At 42.3% G+C, this 20770-nt stretch overlaps 1 protein-coding gene and 1 long non-coding RNA gene across 2 annotated transcripts in view; one reads left to right on the plus strand and one right to left on the minus strand.

Annotated features, from left to right (window-relative positions):
- KCNH1 (potassium voltage-gated channel subfamily H member 1) overlaps positions 1-20770 on the minus strand; it is a 424393-nt gene that overhangs the window by 256167 nt on the left and 147456 nt on the right. The window lies entirely within an intron of this gene.
- LOC148775079 (uncharacterized) lies at positions 9699-19367 on the plus strand. Its single transcript, XR_016039464.1, has 3 exons — positions 9699-9861; positions 10110-10370; positions 19228-19367. It is a non-coding gene; the product is annotated as an uncharacterized LOC148775079 (long non-coding RNA).

Here is a 20770-nt window from a genome sequence, read left to right on the forward strand (position 1 = left end):
CTTTCTCCATCCTCACCGACATGGCATCTGTCACCTGGATTGCTGCCCCAGCTGCCCTAACTGGCCCTGTGCCTCCAAGCTCACCCTGATGTAATTCCTCCTCCACGCTGCCACTCCCCTGTTCTCTCTGAAAGGCAATTCTGGTCACATGTCTCTCCAGCTCAGGCTTTTTAACACCCTTATGATATATAGTCTGTGCTCCCCAACGGGGCACACAAGGCCTTGGCCATCTGGCCCCTACCTGCCCCTCCTACCTTCTCTCCCCCACCTTCTCACGTTCCTACGCTCCAGCCACACTGTGTGCATGCCTGCTAAGTCGCTTCAGTCCTGTCCCATTCTTTGCAACCCCATGGATGGTAGCCTGCCACGCTCTTCTGTCCATGGGGTCTCCGGGCAAGAATACTGGAGTGGGTTGCCATGACCTCCTCCAGGGGATCTTCCCCACCCAGAAATCGAGCCCGCGTCTCTATTGTCTCCTCATCAGCAGGAGGTTCTTTACCACTAGTCCAGCCACCCTGGACAACTTGAATTCGTCAGGTGTGCCGGGTCTGTCTTACCATCTGCCTGTCACATAGATGGCCCCCGTGCCTGCAGCGATGTGTCCTCCCACTGTCCTCTTACGCCTCTTCACCTGGTCAACTCCCCACTCATCCTTCATCTAAAACTCTTCCCTGAGCGCCCGGCCTGCTGCCAAGCATCCAGATGGCACCCCCACTGACTCACCGTGTACACTCTCACAGCCAGCTTACCTGTCCCCTTGCCTCCCATACATGCCTTAGCTTTCTGACGGCAAGTGCCCCGTCAGTTTCAGCATTAAGTCCCCAGAATCCACCTGGCCCTGTGCCTGGTGCTCATAGGAACCCCATAAATAACCACGAAAGGACTTTGGAAATTAGATCAGCCTCCGAGGAGGCAGCTGCTGAACAAGGGTGAGCCCACCAGTGTGTGCGTGAGTCCTCAGTCAATCAGTCATGTCCAACCCTTTCGCCCCCATGGACTGCAGCCCGCCAGGTTCCTCTGTCCATGGAATTTTCCAGGCAAGAATACTGGAGTGGGTTGCCATTCCCTTATCCAGGGGATCTTCCCAACCCAGGGATAGAACCTATGTCTCCTGCATTGGGAAGCAGATTTTTTTACCACTGTACCACTTATTATGCTCCATACCTGCAGTTCAATCCCCACCCCATTCATACCACTGGAATTCTGAAAATCAAATTTAAAACAAATCTAAATTTTCCCCCTTTAAATAAAAGACAAAACAAGTCATATAATTGACACTACTGGTCAAAGGGAAGAAATGGAGCAACCAATATATGCAACAATGGAATAAGTAAAAGAATAAAAATAATTTACATTAGCTTTGGAAAGTTATACAATTATCAGTAGAACAACTGTAAAATAAAATGAATAAGGGATCTGGGATCAGAAATCCTGACTTGCTCAATATCTGTATGACCTTGAACTTCTCACTCAATCACCACATCTCCCTCTTATCACATGGGTTGTTGTGATAAAACAATGGATATAAGGCATTTCTACATTTTTAAAGCACTATACAAATACAAGCTCATTCAAATTATAATTATGATGACTATTGCAGAAAAATATTGGACAGGGAGGCCTGGCGTGCTGTGATTCATGGGGTCGCGGAGAGTCGGACACGACTGAGCGACTGAACTGAACTGAACTGAAGAAAAGTTGTATACAAATATGTGTCAGTTCAGTTCAGTCGCACAGTCGTGTCTGACTCTTTGCGACCCCATGAATCACAGCACGCCAGGCCCCCCTGTCCATCACCAACTCCCAGAGTTCACTCAAACTCATCTCCATCAAGTAGCTGATGCCATCCAGCCATCTCATTCTGTCATCCCCTTCTCCTCCTCTTTTCCAGTGAGTCAATTCTTCACATGAGGTGGCCAAAGTATTGGAGTTTCAGCTTTAGCATCAGTCCTTCCAATGAACACCCAGGACTGATCTCCTTTAGAATGGACTGACTGCATCTCCTTGCAGTCCAAGGGACTCTCAAGAATCTTCTCCAACACCATGGTTAAAGCATCAATTCTTCGGCGATCAGCTTTCTTCACAACCATGTAAATTATGTGTGAAAGTGTTAGTTACTCAGTTGTGTCTGACCCTTTGCAACCCCATGGACTGTAGCCCGCCAGGCTCCTCTGTCCATGGAATTCTCCAGGCAAGAATACTGGAGTGGGTTGCCATTCCCTTCTCCATGGGATCTTCCTGACCCAGGGATTGAACCCGGGTCTCCTGCATTTCAGGCAGATTCTTTACCACCTGAGCCCCCAACAAATGGAGGATGTTAGCATTCTTCAACCCAGAGAAGACCACCCGAGACTGGGTTAAAGGAAATTCTTTTCTACTTCACCCAAAACTCGGTCTCCAAGATTCAATGCAGTACTGGTGCACAAAGGCTATTGTCAGCATCGTGACCAATTTCTTCAAGACCAAGCTCTAGGCTCACCTTCTCCTAGGAGTCTGCCCTGTGTGACCATAGTCCAAAGAGAACACTCTTTTGCATTTTTATGTAGTTTTACCATAGTTTAAAAGACAAAAAAAAAAAAAAACACTGTTCCTAATTGTTACATCCTAGTGTGTTCTCTCTCCCAATAAAACAGCAAGATCAAGGGCGGGACCCATGCTTTCTGCTACTTTTCCACCTCCCACAATGCCTCCTAGAAGACTTCACAAATGCTAGTTGAATAAGTAGTGAGAAGAGTATCCGACCAATGAATGGGGTGCTCCAGGTTTACGCTGTTGATTTCAGTAATGATATGATTAGCACTCTCAGAAGATCTGCCACAATGAGCCGTATCATCCATTGTAATTGTTCATCTGGTCATTATTTTGGCACATTCCAAGCTGCAGTATAAGTAATTACATTCTGTGCACAGAGCCACTCACCTCAATTACAGGCCTTGGCAACTACATTCTGAGATAACATTATACAAAGAGGCTATGAATCAGTCGGCTAGGTACAGGGAGGATTTTTAAAAGAAAGAACAGTGAAACAACCATGTAAAGCCTGCTTTAATCAAATACAGTAGTCTTCTGAAATCAGAAGTCAGCGAGGAAAAGATTATCAAGCTACACAGACACAGAATAAGAATGAAGACAGGTGTGATGAAATAAAGCCTCTATTTTAAGGCAAGATGACAAAAATTTAAACATAAAATTTTTCTCTGCCCCCTTGGGCCCCCACCTTCCCAGTGTGCATTAATTAGCATTTTCATTATGCATTAACCAGACCTTCCTGACAGCAGAAATACCTGCTCAACCATAAACATCAACTCTTGCTCTGGTGCCAATCACGTAACTCCTTAGAAGATAACGCTCCTGTCTTAATCCTGTAAGGGGTCATGGTGACCCACCACTCACCTTGTATGTGTGAGTGAGCTCACCTTTGGTAAGCTTTATACATAAAACGCCAATATACCATTTCCCTTAAAGATAGCAATGGGTGCAGAGCAGGCTGAGTCAGATGACTTGCGGAAATACAGAGCTGTATCTAATGGACGTTCTTAGCTTAAATACTTACAGCTTCATTACTAGAGAAGGAAATGGAAACCCACTCCATTGTTCTTGCCTGGAGAATCCCAGGGACGGGCGAGCCTGGTGGGCTGCCGTCTATGGGGTCGCACGGAGTCGGACACGACTGAAGCGACTTAGCAGTAGCAGCAGCTATATTTCTTCTACTCTGCCTCTTTTACAAGATTATCAGCTCTTGCACTGCCAAATGTGTGACTGAGCCTCCAATAAAAATAAGGATGACTAGGCAACTTGAAATGATCAACCAAATATGTAGTTCTATAAGTTCAATGATTATAATAACGTGACTCTGGATAAGGGAAGAAGCAACAAGAGGGAACCACTTCCTGGACCATAACAGACCAGTAAAACCAGCTTTACAGAAGCTGTTCGCTGCTGTTAACAGGACCTCGTCCAGTAATAGCACATTGAGGGACCTATCAACAAAATCCTCTCCTGATCTAGGAATGAACATTCCTAGCACTGAGGGGCAAGTAGGTCATGAAATGCCTCCCAAACCCTGGTCAAAATTATGGCCAAAAAGGAAAGGATTGTAAAAATAATGAATGTTGGCCATCAGCCAGTTCTATAAGAATCAAGTCACTGACCATTGCAGTCACTGACCTATAACACACCCTGAAGGGAATTAAGGGTGAAGATCAGAATAAGACATGGGAAAACTGGCAGAACTAGTCCTCTGAGAGCTAGATATTTTCAGAAGAAAATTTTATGAATCCAGTTTCTTGCATCTTCCCATACTCAAAGTAGAAGTGTTAGTCGCTCACTCGTGTCTGACTTGTTGCAACTCCATGGACTATAGGCTGCCTGGCTCCTCTGTCCATGGGGTTCTCCAGGCAAGAATACTGGAGTGGGTTGCCATTCCCTTCTCCAGGGGATCTTCCCGACCCAGGAATTGAACCAGGGTCTCCTGCATTGCAGGTGGATTCTTTACCAGCTGAGACACCCGGGAAGCCCCATGTGTACCCCTGCTGCTGCTGCTGCTAAGTTGCTTCAGTCGTGTCCGACTCTGCGACCCCATAGACAGCAGCCCACTAGGCTCCCCCATCCCTGGGATTCTCCAGGCAAGAACACTGGAGTGGGTTGCCATTTCCTTCTCCAATGCATGAAAGTGAAAAGTGAAAGTGAAGTTGCTCAGTTGTGTCTGACTCTTAGCGACCCCACAGACTGCAGCCCACCAGGCTCCTCCATCCATGGGATTTTCCGGGCAAGAGGACTAGAGTGGGATGCCATGGCCTTCTCCGGTGTGTACCCCTAGCTCCAGGTACTAGAACTCCTACAGAGCACCACCTACTGATCATGGGGAATGCAAAAAGGAAGCTGACCGCTGCTATTTCTCACTTCTCAGGAGTTGAGATGTCTCAAGTTGTTGATCAGTGGCTAAGTCGTCTCCAACTTTTTGCGACCCTGTGAACTACAGCATACCAGGCTTCCTTGTCCACTGTCTCCCAGAGTTTGCTCAAATTCATGTCTATTGAGTCAGTGATGCCATCCAACCATCTCATCCTGCAGCCCCCTTCTCCTCCTGCCCTCAGTCTTTCCAAACATCAGGGTCTTTTCCAATGAGTTGGATGTCTGAAGGGCAGGCCCTAAACAAGTACCAGAATGTGTCCAGTTCCTTGTACTAGCTGCTACTACACACGAAGACTAATAACTAATTTGCCAAATACTGTGCTAAGTGCTTCACATGTGTCATCTCATTTTATCTTCACAGTAATTCCATGAAATTGGTTCTTGATCCTCATTTCAATAAAGATGCAGGAACAGCTAGTTTGAAACATCTACTTACTCAGTGGTCCTAATTTGCCAGGAACTGTGCAAGGCCCTGGGTACCCAATGTTAAGCAAATAAAACCAGCTCTGCTTCCATGGAGCTTACCATCTAGTGGGAGAGGCAAAAGATGAGGGATGCAAAAAACGTTTAACAAAGTAATAGCTAAATGTGTAAAGTTCTATAAAGGACATAAATTGGTTACATGGGGAAAGGACCATTTTCAATGAAAAGGGAAGAGGAGTTTCCCCAGATACCCTCACATACAAAGCGAGAATCTCCATAGACTCCAACAGGACACTCAGAAGGGCTGGGAACAAGACCGAGGCCTCTCTGTTATCAGGACTGTTACAGAAACCCCAGGAGAAGAGCCCCTGAATAGGTGTGCAATGTACAAAAGGGAGAGACCTATGCCTGCCTAAATCCAGAAAAGCTGGGGAAACACACAAAGGAAAATACAGATAGGGTTTGGAAAGCACAGGATCCACTGGAAAAAGTGAAACGGAGACCCTTATGTTAACCTACAACAGAGAGAACATTCCTGACGATTTTACGTACCATTTGAACCTGGTACGTGTAATTTATGTACCAGGGCATGACTGCCGTGATGATGCTACCAGATGCTGTGACATCTGCTCGTAACTTGTGGGATTAAGCTGTCTGGCAGAAGCAGTTTCTTTCCAGACATTCTGCTGGTCACAGTTCTAGGGTTAATGGGATAAGCCTTCCTCAGACATAGAAATGGGATAAAATGGGATGTCGGTAATGGGATAAAGACCAGCAGATTATGCTTTTTCTGTAATGGTGTAATTTTATTAAAATATCAAAGCAGTATTATAACTTTTGACTAGTTATTGTATAGGCCGTTCAGGGTAAGGGCAAAAGCAACAGAGCCACCTTGATACAAGCAGAATAGCTCCCCAACAGACTCAGGCTCCCTCCCAACACTCTCTTAAAATGAAATCAGCTATATGCCATACACTGTATATGCTGTATGTACACCATATGTGCATGTATACACACACACACACGCACTATATACAGAAAGTCCCCTACATAGGAAACTTCCAGTTGTGAACTCTGAAAGACGGGCACGCGCGCACCATCAGCATCAGGCGCTGTGAACCCGCAGCCTGCCCTCGGAGTCCGCTGCAGATGCTCCTCCCGCCCTACCGTCTCCCGCCTCCTCTCCCTTCTCCGATCAGTAACTCTTCTTGACCAGTGCCGGCCCCTGGATGCCAACTGTCGGACTGTCCTACTACACTTTTCAAGGTACTCGACTGTAAGATCTAAAATGTTTTTTTTGTTTTTTATATTATTCAAGTAAAGAGTATTATAAGACTATTACACTACAGTACCATAGAGCCAATTGTGTTAACAGGGTGCCTAGGCTAACTTCGGAGAAGGCAATGGCAAGCCACTCCAGTGCTCTTGCCTAGAAAATCCCATGGACGGAGGAGCCTGGTCGGCTGCAGTCCGTGGGGTCACTAAGGGTCGGACGCAACTGAGCAACTTCACTTTCACTTTTCACTTTCACACATTGGAGAAGGAAAATGGCAACCCACTCCAGTGTTCTTGCCTGGAGAATCCCAGGGACGGGGGAGCCTGGTGGGCTTCCGTCTATGGGGTCGCACAGAGTCAGACACGACTGAAGTGACTTAGCAGCAGAAGGCTAACTTTGCTGGACTTTGCTTACAAACAAATTGGACTTAACGAATGTGATCTCAGAATGCAACTTGTTAGTATGTAGGGGACTGGCTGTATACACACACACTTACTATATATATATATATATATATATGTATATACACACACACACACACACTTACTACACACACACACACACTTACTACACACACACACACACTTACTACACACACACACACTTACTACACACACACACACTTACTACACACACACACACACACACACACACACTGTATGCCTTGGTCCTCCTCCTTTTCCTCTTATCACCTCCCCTTCTCCCTGAGCCATACCTGAGGCTTTTCTACTTCACAGGGTTATACTCATTTCTAAGACCTCAAACAATGCCATGCTCACCTCTGGCCACAAACCCTTTCCAGCTCCTTCAGACCTTTATTCCTACCTCACCAGTCGTTGAAACACCAAACGCACTCTGTACCTTTCTTTTCACTGTGGGCCATAAGCCTTTGATGGTGTAACTTCCTTCCCCATAGCCTTGACCTCATTTATCCATCAGTCCATCCAGCAGGTATCTTTGGAGTGCTTACTATGCGCATGTGTGACCTGCATATGGGACTATGAGGGACATTAAAACCGGCCATTTCTTTCTGGAGCTTACAATTTTGGGGAGGAGTGTGTGTATTAGTCGCTCAGTTGTGTCCAACTCTTTGTGACCCCCATGGGATGTAGCCCACCAGGCTCCTCTGTCCATGGATTCTCCAAGCAAGAATACTGGAATGGGTGGCCATTTTCTTCTCCAGGGGATCTTCCTGATGCAGGGAACAAACCCAGGTCTCCTGCATTGCAGGCAGACTCTACTGTCTAAGCCGCCAGTGAAGGAGAGAGACAAACTAATAAGACTCATAGTATGGGGAGGAGAGGAGACCAGACATCTGACCTAGAACAGAAATGAAAGTTCAGCATTCTCATTGCCCTCAATCATCTTTAATATCCAGTCCTTTGTCCTACTCCATGCTCCCAAAAGTCCACTAACCTTGGATATTTGGGATAAATATCAGTTGGTAAAGAATCTGCCTGCAATGCAGGAGACCTGGGTTTGATCCCTGGGTCGGGAAGATCCCCTGGAGAAGGAAAAGGCTACCCACTCCAGTATTCCGCCTGGAGAATTCCATGAACTATACGGTCCGTGGGGTCGCAGAGAGTTGGACATGACTGAGCGACTTTGACTTGAAGAGAAAAATCACACAAACATGCTGATGGCTCTTACTGTAAACTTAAAGTTTCTAGTCTCAATCTAGCTTGAAGCTAAGACTGCCAGGCACAGTTGTTCAGGTTGCATACTTCACAACCCTCTAGGGTACCATTCACACAGACTACTATGAGAATATTGGTGCTTCTGATCTTGAACTGTATGTAACCAACTATGTGCAATAACCCTAATCACAGCAGTCACGTTTGTTCATTTGTATCTTCATTGGTCAGCTCCTTCTCTAATCCATTATTACAGGTATTCTCAACTTCCAAATTTAATTTCAAAAGCTAACTCAACTCTTATCTGACCCAGATAATCAAAATGATCAAATACCAACTCCCTCAAATTTCATCTGCTACACCTCAATGGTATCTATACCTGAAGCCACATTTGCCTCTTTATTAGAGGCTTAGAGAAAGCCTTTCCTTCCATCCAGGCACAGACAGCTTCTAGAAACAGAAGTTCTCCCCCAGGCCTCTACCTTCTCACCACTTAAGCTGAATCCAAGCAGGCTGGCACTCACCTTCACGACCCCAGCTGGACTCACCATATGACTTCTTTCAGATCTACCAATAGCTTTTTCAGTCCTGTGTGTCTGATCTCCCTGCAGCATGCATCATTGTTGACGATCATGTCTTTTCTTAAAATTCTCTCCTCGCTGGCTTCTATGGCAATTCTCCTTTAGTTTTTCCTATACTTTTCTGGAAACATCTTGTATGTATTCATCCCTTTCTCTCCATTCCCACGGCCCTCATCTTCTCTTGCGTGGGTTATTCCAAAAGCATCTCAGCTGGTCCCCTGACTCCCCTTCAGTCTGGCCTCCATAAGGTGAAATTTTACATTCTGTCTAAACTCTAACCTAATCCTATCTCCTCCATGCATGAAACCGTTCAGTGGCTTTCCAGTTTCTACAAGTAAAGTTCAAGTCCCTCAGTGTTGGATTCAAAGCCCTCTCTAAGCTGGTACCTATCAACCACCTACATCTTCTCTCTTCTTAATTGACCTCTTCTGCCCTCATCTCCAGATATATTGAACTACTTGAAGTTATCTTTATGAGCCATGCTTTCTCTTGCCTTCATAACAACATAAAATGCTTTCTCTACCAAAAATGTTCTTCACAGCAACACTGTGTTAAATTTATTATTTAATTTTCACAAACATAAAAGAATTTTATAAATATACATGTTACATAAAAACAACAAACCACTACCCATTCTAAGAACTAGAACATGACCAATTCCATCACATCTGCCTATGTGGTTCCTCCTAACCTTTTTCAGAAGTAACCACTATCATAAATTTTAGATTATTTATTCTCTTCCTTTACACAAAAATTACTGAGGCGAAATTAATTTTTGCATGTTCATCAAACCATCACCACAATCAAGATAATAAACACATTCATCACCCCAAAAGTTTCCTTTTTTAATCTCCCATCCCACAGCCTGCATTCTCCACTAATATGCTTTCTCCCAGTATAACAGTTCACATTTTCTAGAATTTCTATACGAACGGACTCACACAATATATACTCTGGCTTCTTTCACTCAGCAAAAATATTCTGAAATTCATCTATGCTGCTGTGTATATCCATAGTTCACTTCTTTATGTTGGTAAGTGGTATTCTATTGCATGAATATGCCACAATTTGTTTATGCATGACCTCTTGATAAGCTTTTGGACTGTCCAATTAAATACAAATAAGGCTACCAAAAAGATCTGTGTTCAAACCTTTATGTGGTCATATGCTGTCTCTACTCCTTGGCAGATGACAGGTGACTAGCTGGGTCATATAACTGGTGTACTGTTTAACTGTTTAAGAAACTTCCAAAATGACTGTTCTATTTTACTTTCCTCCCAGTAGTCCAAAGGGCTTCCCTGGTGGCTCAGATGGTAAAGAATCCACCTGCAATGTGGGAGACCTGGGTTCGATCCCTGCATCAAGAAGATCTCCTGGAGGAGGGCATGGCAGCCCACTCCAGTATTCTCGCCTGGAGAATCCCAGGGAGAGAGGAGCCTGGTGGGTACAAAGAGTTGGACAGGACTGAGCAGCCACAGTAGTCTTCAAGAATCCCAAGTCCCCCACACCCCCATCAGCACCTGGTGTGACCAGTCTTTAGAGGTGTGTAATGATACATTTTTTTATTTCAGATAAAGTTTTCATCTCTAGAAATTCAGTGTGGGTCTTTTTATATTTTTCACGACTCCACTTAACTGCTCAGTCTTTATTCATTTCTTAAGTATGTAGAATACAACTATAATAATTACTTTTAACACTTTATCTGCTAATTTTACCATCTATATAATTTCTAGGTCAGTTTTGATTAACTGAATTTTCTCTTCACTCTGCATTATATGTTACTATTTCTTTGCATGACTGTTAATTTTTTTATTTGATGCCAGACATTGTGAATTTACCTCATTTGATGCTGGATATTTTTGTATTCCAATGAACATTACTGAGTTTTGTCCTGGGATACCATTAAGTTCCCTGGATATACTTCAGGCTCTTCAGGTCCTGCTTTTAAGATTTGTTAAGAATGGCCAGAGCACTGTTTATGCTAGGGCTACTATTTTCCCTCTTTCTATTTTCCTTCCTTCCTTTTTTCCTTCCTTTGTCCCTCCCTCCTTCCTTCCCTAAGTAATAAGTTATTTAGCTTTGCTCGTTCTTGAGCTTTATAATTATAATACGTGGAACTTATGCATTCTCCTGGTGGCTCAGAGGGTAAAGCGTCTGCCTGCAATACAGGAAACCTGGGTTCGACCCCTGGATCAGGAAGATCCCCTGGAGAAGGAAATGGCAACCCACTCTAGTGCTCTTGCCTCGAAAATCCCATGGACAGAGAAGCCTGGTAGACTACAGTCCATGGGATCGCAGAGTCGGACACGAACGAGAGACTTCACTTTCTTTTCTTTCTTTCTTTATGCATTCTCCTGAGTTTTGATTTGATTTTAGTTAACATTATATTTTTAACACACAGTCATGTTATTGCAAATAACTGACATTTATTCACTTTTACCAGTGAGTAACATTCCATTGGGTGAATATACCACAATGTATTTTCTGCTTTCCCACTGATGGGGATTTGGGTTGTTTTCAGGTTTTTACTCTTAGAAACAATGCTGCTAAGAACATCCTTGAACATGCCCCTTGGTGCATAAGATTGCAGGGATTCGAGGATTCTAATAGTAGGACTACTGAATAGTATACTCACCCATCACATTATTGTCACTTGATGTTGTAAATGTCCTTAAATTCTGTGAGCCGTCGAGTATATGAGTATCTCCCTTCAGACTTACTTCTGTTTCTCTAGTTACCTATGAGGTAAAATATCATTTCTATACTGTTGACCATTTGTTTCCTCTTCCAACATCTATTCATGTGTTTTGCCTTTCTCTTATTGTTTGTTGAACTTTTAAAAATAGACATTCTGAGTACTTATATTTCAATAATTACAAGTTTTGAATAGATCTCTCAACTGGTAACGTATCTTTTCATTTTCCTCATGCTGTCTTGGAGAAGGCAATGGCACCCCACTCCAGTGCTCTTGCCTGGAAAGTCCCATGGACGGAGGAGCCTGGTGGGCTGCAGTCCATGGGGTCGCTAAGAGTGGGACACGACTGAGCGTCTTCACTTTCACTTTTCACTTTCATGCATTGGAGAAGGAAATGGCAACCCACTCCAGTGTTCTTGCCTGGAGAATCCCAGGGATGGGGGAGCCTGATGGGCTGCCATCTGTGGGGTCACACTGAGTTGGACACGACTGAAGTGACTTAGCAGCAGCAGCAGCATGCTGTCTTTGCTGAATAGAAATTTTCAATTTTAATGTGGTCAACACATAAAATGTTTATGGCTACCATTTATATATATATATATAAAACTTTTATGGTTAACTTGGCTTCCCTGGTGGCTCAGACGGAAAAGAATCTGCCTGCAGTCAGAAGAACCAGGTTCGATCCCCGAGTCAGGAAGATCCCCTGGAGAAGGAAGTGGCTACCCACTCTGGTATTCTTGCCTGGAGAATCCCACAGAGAGAGAGGCCTGGGGGGCTACAGTCCATGGGGTCCCAGAGAGTCTGACATGACTGAGGGACTCATACTTTTTAAAAAGAAACTCCTTGCTATCCAAAGTACACAGGGGCTTGCTATATTTTGTTGTAAAAATTTTTAAGTTTTGCCTTTTACATTTAATTCAACCATTTATCTGGCATTTATTTTTATGTGTGGGATGGAAAAAAAGAACCAATGTCATTTTGCACATACAAGTAATCAAATGTCCAAGAACTACTTATCTCCACAGTGACTTGTAACATCACCCTTGTTCATTATCAGATTTCTGCTTGTGTGGGCCTAAGTTCCATCAGCCAGTGTGTCAATCTTGCATCGATATTACACTGTCCCAATTATTACAGTGTTATAAAAAAGCCTGAGTATCTATTAGAGATAATCCTCCCATTTAATTTTCCTTCTTTTGTTTCTTCCCAATTCTTATACCATTTCTTCTTTTGCTCTTACTGTACTGGCAAGGATTTCTACTACTACAATGTTGACTTGAAGCTATGATGGTGAGGATCATTGTCCTGATTTTGTAAAGAATGCCTTGTAAATGTCCCAATTAGAATGATGTTTTCAGAGATTTTCAGTACATATTCTCTACCAAATTAAGAATGTTGTCTTCTATTTCTAATATGCTAAGAGTTTTGATCATTAACGGGTGCTGGCTTTTAATAAATTGCCTTTTCTGCATCTTTCAGATAATTGCACTGCTTATCTCCATTTATCTATTAGTGTAATGAATTAGGCATAAATTTTCTAATATTAATCTGCCGATGCATTCTAGGAACAAAACTGAGTTATGAAATAATAACTTTTCTGTATAGTACAATATTATATTTACTCTTTTTAGGTCACAAATTTTACATTCACATTCATGAATGAGTTTGGCCTATAATTTTACCTTCCCACACCACCCTTGTGTGTTTGGTATTGATTTAACTGGCCTTACAGAATAATATATATTATTATTAATAATAAATATTAAATAAATAATATTTATTTAAATATAAAATTATTTATATTATAAATAATATTATATTAATAATTATATTATTAATATATAATATATATTACATAATAATAATAAATATTATATATAATAATATACAGCCTTACGTCAAGGCTGTATATTGTCACCTTGCTTATTTAACTTATATGCTGAGTACATCATGAGGAACGCTGGGCTGGAAGAAGCACAGGCTGGAATCAAGATTGCTGGGAGAAATATCAATAACCTCAGATATGCAGATGACACCACCCTTATGGCAGAAAGTGAAGAGGAACTCAAGGCTTCTTGATGAAAGTGAAAGAGGAGAGTGAAAAGGTTGGCTTGAAGCTCAACATTCAGAAAACAAAGATCACGGCATCTGGTCCCATCACCTCATGGGAAATAGATGGAAAAACATTGGAAACAGTGTCAGACTTTATTTTTTGGGGCTCCAAAATCACTGCAGATGCTGATTGCAGCCATGAAATTAAAAGACGCTTACTCCTTGGAAGGAAAGTTATGACCAACCTTGATAGTATGTTAAAAAGCAGAGACATTACTTTGCCAACAAAGGTCCGTCTAGTAAAGGCTATGGTTTTTCCCGTGGTCATGTATGGATGTGAGAGTTGGACTGTGAAGAAAGCTGATCGCCGAAGAATTGATGCTTTTGAACTGTGGTGTTGGAGAAGACTCTTGAGAGTCCCTTGGACTGCAAGGAGATCCAACCAGTCCATTCTAAAGGAGATCAATACTGGGTGTTCATTGGAAGGACTGATGCTAAAGCTGAAACTGCAATACTTTGGCCACCTCATGCGATGAGTTGACTCACTGGAAAAGATTCTGATGCTGGGAGTGATTGGGGGCAGGAGGAGAAGGGGACAACAGAGAATGAGGTGGCTGAATGGCATCACCGACTTGATGGACGTGAGTTTGAGTGAACTCTGGGAGTTGGTGATGGACAGGGAGGCCTGGCGTGCTGTGATTTATGGGGTCGCGAAGAGTCGGTCACGACTGAGCAACTGAACTGAACTGAAGGAAACTTTAAATATGCTGTATACTCTCCTACTAAAGCCTTCTCCCTTACAAAGTGGGGAAATGTAACAAAACTGTTAGGTACATAGAAATAAAAACAGCAAATTAGACAAAATGAAGTGACAGAAGAACCTCCAAGAACCTCCAATTTCCAAGCACAAAGAATGTTCCAAAAGAAGGAACAGGATAAACCCCAGAAGTAGAACTAAGTGGAGTGGGAATAGGCAATCTATCTTAGAAAATGTTCAAGGTACTGATTATAAAAATGATCAAAGAAATGGGGAGAAGAATGAATGAAAACAGAAGCTTAACATAAAAGATAAGGAAGAACCAGAGAGGCGAGGATACAATAACTGAAATGAGAAATACACAGGAGGAATCAACAGTAAATTAAGTGACACAAAGGAAGTATCAGAGAGTTGGAAGTCAGAGTACTAGAAACACTAAGCTGAACAGACGAAAAAAGGTTTGAAAAATGGGGACAGTTTAAGAGACCTCTGGGACAACACCAGGCATACTACGTTCACATTATAGGGGTCCCTGTAGGACAAGAGAGAGAGAAAGCGGCAAAGAGCATTTTTGAAGACGTAACAGCTAAAAACTTTACAAACCTAAGAAAGGAAACACACATTCAGGACCAGGAAGCACAGAAAGTCCCAAACAGTTCAACCAAAAAATGACTTCACCAAGACATACTGTAATTTAAATGGGGAAAATTAAAGAGAAGATACGAAGGAGCAAGGGGAAAGCAACAAATTTTGTACAAGAGGACTTCCATAAGGCTACACGCTGACTTAGTAAAAATTTTGCCAGTCAGAAGGGAGTGGCTTGATATATTTAAAGTGGCAAGGATGTGAAGAAAAGGAAACTCTCGTACACTGCGGCTGGGAATGTAAATTGGTGCAGCCTCTGTGAAAAACAGTATAGAGCTTCCTTAAAAAATCTAAAAATAGAACTACCATATGATGCAACAATTCCACTCCTGGGTATACATCTAAAGAAAACAAACTTTTAAAAAATGCTATATACTGAGAGAAATGGTGGGGTTAGTGTCCATCCAATTTTTACTGGGTTTAACAAACAGATGTGATAGGCAGCATGAAGTAGTTCACATTCAGGATCAAGGGAACACACAGATAAAACCTACTGGCCCCTAAAAATCCACCCAGGTGCAAAGACAAATGACCTTACATAGGCAGTCTAAGTTCTATGTATGCACTATGGGTTCATGCTCCCTACCCAATCATAAAGCATTTTTTTCCTGCTATTTTTCCCAGAACACCACCTACCAAATTCTAATAATATCACACATTGGAATAGTGCTTGATTGATAACCAAGTATTTTTATATACAGTATCTCTTAACACTAGCAAAGACCCCACAAGGTAGGTATTATCAGCTAGAAGACAGCCTCTCATACTGTGTCTAAGGGGTGCAGACCAGATTGTTTCCTCGTAGCTTCTGTCAATTTAGACTCCAATTCTAACCTGCTCCGCCGCTGTAATTTTGGACTAAGGAGTTTTAATCTTTTTGTAGGTCCTCATCTGGAAACCTCTCCATCTTTTTAATGATTTTTAGTTGCCCTAAAGTTATTTTTTTTTAAGGCTTATTTATACACTGGGAGAAAAGAAAAGATAAAACCCTGCTTTTAACAAAGAAGCCGTCAAAATTGGCATGCTAGTTTGTTTTGTGATGAAGACTCATTGTAAGAGGCAGTTAAAATGAGAAATTGATTTTTAAAATTCTTTTCTCGCTGCAGTAGAAAATTATTATTAGGGTAACAATCATTTCAGTTACAGAACACAATGAAATTGAGTTTGCTTCATTGGGAAAGGTCTACATCTGCTGGGCAAATGTGCATTAAAGTCAGAAGGCCAAGTGCAAGTGCATTCACAGCAGTAATCAAGCCAGGTGGTTCTTCAAGCAACAAAACATTTCAGCCTAAAATCTTAAAGAAATCCTCTAGGGCAAACCCCTTCTACAGTCTTGCTACCGACTTGAGTTTTGCCTCATCTTTCTCCTTCTGTGCGAGGCCAGACACTTCGGTCATGTCTGACTCTGTGTGACCACATGGACTGCAGTCCGCTGGGTTCCTGAGTTCATGGGATTCTCCAGGCAAGAATACTGGAGTGGGTTGCCTCTCTCACTGCTGCTGCTACTGCTGCTGCTAAGTCACTTCAGTCGTGTCCGACTCTGTGTGACCCCACAGACAGCAGCCCACCAGGCTCCCCCGTCCCCGAGATTCTCCAGGCAAGAACACTGGAGTGGGTTGCCATTTCCTTCTCCAATGTGTGAAACTGAAAAGTGAAAGTGAGGTCGCTCAGTCGTGTCCGACCCTTAGCGACCCCACGGACTGCAGCCCACCAGGCTCCTCCATCCATAGGATTTTCTAGGCAAGAGTACTGGAGTGACTTGCCATTGCCTTCTCCGCTCTCACTGCTAAATATCTCTAAATAACATTTAAAGAGGCCGCCTGCCTCCCACCCACTTCGCCCTTTACCCTTTGACATCTGGCCTCCATCCGTGACTTGAGCTTCCCTCTGCGTGTCAGTGATGCCTGACCGTCAGCTTTAGTGACTTTTCCTCGTGTTCCAGCGTCCACATGCATATGGTTCCCATGCTCTCCTTTTAGACCAACTTCTCTCCAAACTTACATGCACCCATTTCATCCTGCCCTTTGGACAGCTCCACCTGGAACTGATTTCAGGTGGCACTTCAAACCCAATATATACAAAAGAGAAATAACACTAACTGAATATATTTATTTCATGTGCATGCTCAATAACATAACAAAAAATGGAATTATTTTCTTTACCTGTGGCTCCTGGACCTAGTATCTGTACTCCTTTTCTGTTAACCACTATCTCTTGAGACAGAGATTCATCGTCAACAGAGATTCTCTTCTCTCTCTCAACCCCATACCCTAATCAACCACCAAACCATCTCCATTGAACCTATAAAACAAAATTCATACCCATTCATTTATCCCTTCTTTTCTATTCAAATTTAAATATCTCCAATACTGTTAGGTCATTACTTTTCCGCACAGTGCCATATTTGTTTGACAATTTTATTTCGACAGTTCAATAGCAAGAGTAATGAAAAATTTTAAGGTAAAACAAAGTTAACTTCCCTTCCACATAGGTCCAGGATACATAATTTTATGCAATCTTAACTATAGCCGAAATTTAATTTTAAAGCCTGTTTTAATTACAAGAATACCACTCATATTACCCATGTCAGTCTTTACAGCTATCTTTAAGTGAAAATATTCATCCAAATGACATATTAAACATTTCATTATTATGAGACTCTTCTGTTGTTTCCAGTGTTACATGTTAGAGAAAATGCTGCAAAGAATATTCCTCACACATGGCGTTTTTTTCCTTCCTTTGAATTATTTTCAGTGAATATTTTTAAGACTGAATTAAGTACAAAAGTTGACATTAATATTATTTTTCCTAGCCATCTATTACTACATTATTTTCTCAAAGGTTCGTAACCATTTTCAAAGTATGAGTTTGTCAGTTTAACCACAACCTCTCAAGAAGGAGCACTATTTTGGGTTAAGTGTGTCAATTGATGACTAGTGAATGTATAAGGTGCAACCAGCATCACGATGCCACTTTAGCACATTTCTGAAAAGTGAAAGTCACTCAGTCGTATCCGACTCTTTGCAACCCCATGGACCGTGGCCCACCAGGCTCCTCTGTCCATGGAACTCTCCAGGCCAGAATACTGGAATGGGTAGCATTCCATTCTCCAGCGGATCTTCCCAACCCAGGGATCAAACCCAAGTCTCCCGTAGTGCAGGCAGATTCTTTACCATCTGTACTTTACTAGTACATTTCTAGTATCCTCCAAATTCTTGTTAACTCATCAGCTGAACATTTGGATTGTTTCCAGTCATTATTAAAAATGTTGTTAGGAACACTCACAAATATGTCTTTGTGTGAACATAAGCTTTCACATACCATAGGTAGATATCTAGGAGTGAAATTCTTAGTGTGTGACAAATTTATATTTAATGTTTTAGAAATTACCCAAATACTTAACTCACTCTTAACAAATATTCACTGGAAATAATTCAAAGGAAGGAAAAAACACTATGTGTGGGGAATATTCTTTGCAGCATTCTCGCTAACATATAACACTGGAAACAACAGGAGACTCAATTTTGAGTCAGTGCTAATGAAGTGGATGAACCTAGAACCTATTATACAGAGTGAACTAAGAAAGAGAAAGCAACTATCATATTTTAATGCATATATATGGTATCTAAAAGATGGAACTGATGAACCTATTTGCAGGGCAGCAGTGGAGACGCAGATAGGGAACAGACCTGTGGACACAGCTGGGGAAGGAGAGGTGGGACGAACTGAGAGAGTAGCATGGAAACATACACACTGTTCGGTCGCTCAGTCGTGTCCGACTCTTTGCAACCCCATGGGCTGCAGCACGCCAGCTTCCCTGTCTTTCACTGTCTCCCAAAGTTTGCTCAAACTCATGTCTATTGAGTCAGTGATGCCATCCAACCATCTCATCCTCTGTCGCCCCCTTTTCCTCCAGCCCTCAATCATTCCCACCATCAGGGTCTTACCATCTGTAAAATAGATAGCCAGTGGGAAATTGCTGTGTGATGCAGGGAGCTCAAACCAGTGTTCTGTGACAACCTAGATGGGTGGGATGGGGTTGGTGGTGGGAGGGAGGTTTAAGTGGAAGGGGGCATATATATACCTATGGCTGATTCATGCGGATGTATGGCAGAAACCAACACAATATTGTAAAGCAATTATCCTCTGATTAAAAATAAATAAAGTTTTAAAAAATCTTTTGCCAATTTTTAACCAGATTGTTTAATTGACTGTTTAACTGAATTATAAGAGTTCTTCATATATCCTAGGTTCTGTTCCGTTCCGTTCCGTCGCTCAGTCGTGTCCGACTCTTTGCGACCCCGTGGACTGTAGCCTACCAGGCTTCTCCGTCCATGGGATTCTCCAGGCAAGAATACTGGAGTGGGTTACCGTTTCCTTCTCCAGGGGATCTTCCTGACCCAGGGATCGAACCCGGGTCTCCCGCATTGGAGGCAGACGCTTTAACCTCTGACAAGTACTTTTTTGGTTATATGATCTTCAAATATTTCTGTAAGTATGTGACTTGTAGTTTCACTTTCTTAATGGTGTCTTTTGAAACACAAATGTTTTTAAGTTTGATAAATTTATCTGGTTTTTCCTATGTATTGTATTTTTGATATGGTATCTAAGAATTCTTTGCCTAACTCAAGGTGGCAAAGATTTTATCCCATGTTTTCTTCTAGAACTTGTATACTTTTAGCTCTTACATTTAGAGCTATGATTTATTTTGAGTTAATTTTGGTGTATGGTGTAAGGAAAGGATAAGGATACCTGATTGCTTCAGCAACATCTGGGGAAAAGATTACCCTTTTCCCCAGTGAATTGTTTTAGCATCTTTGTTGAAAAACAGGTAAACATAAATGTAAAGGTTTATTTCTAGATTCCCAATTATATTCCATTCATCCATATGTCTGCTGCTGCTGCTAAGTCACTTCGGTCGTGTCCGACTCTGTGTGACCCCATAGACGGAAGCCCACTAGGCTCCCCCGTTCCTGGGATTCTCCAGGCAAGAACACTGGAGTGGGTTGCCATTTCCTTCTCCAATGTGTGAAAGTGAAAAGTGAAAGTGAAGTCGCTCAGTCGTGTCCGACCCTTAGCGACCCCAGGGACTGCAGCCTACCAGGCTCCTCCATCCATGGGATTTGCCTAAGTGAAGTAAAAGTGAAAGTCGCTCAGTCATGTCTGACTCTTTGTGACCCTATGGACTATCCATGGAATTCTCTAGGCCAGAATACTGGAGTGGGTACCCTTTCCCTTCTCCAGGGGATCTTCCCAACCCAGGGATCAAAGCCAGGTCTCCTGCATTGCAGGCGGATTCTTTACCAGCTGAGCCACAAAAGAAGCCCAAGTATATTGGAGTGGGGAGCCTATCCCTTCTCCAGCAGATCTTCCCAATCCAGGGATCGAACCGGGGTCTCCTGCATTGCAGGCAAATTCTTTACCAACTGAGCTATGAGGGAAGCCTATATTTCTATCCTTGTGCTAATTCCAGGCTTTGTTGATGACCATGGCATTATAGTAAATTCTTAAATATATTAGTGTAAGTCATCCAACTTATATTCTTTTTGATATTATCGTAAATAAAGTTGTTTTCCTAATTTCATTTTTTGGAATTTTTGTTGCTAATATATAAGAATGGAATTGATTTTTATATATTCATTTTGTTATCTTGTTAAACCTGTTTATTAGTTTTGGTAATTTGTTGATTCTTTGCTGTTCTACAAAATGAATCATTTCATCTACAGATAAACATAATTACTTCTTTATCTCCAATCTGAATGCCTTTAACTTCCTTCCCTCACCCTATCTCTC

This window comes from Moschus berezovskii, chromosome 17, assembly GCF_049115385.1.
Source record: "Moschus berezovskii isolate FMDL1 chromosome 17, NW_MosBer_1.0, whole genome shotgun sequence".
Taxonomy (NCBI): Eukaryota; Metazoa; Chordata; class Mammalia; order Artiodactyla; family Moschidae; genus Moschus; species Moschus berezovskii.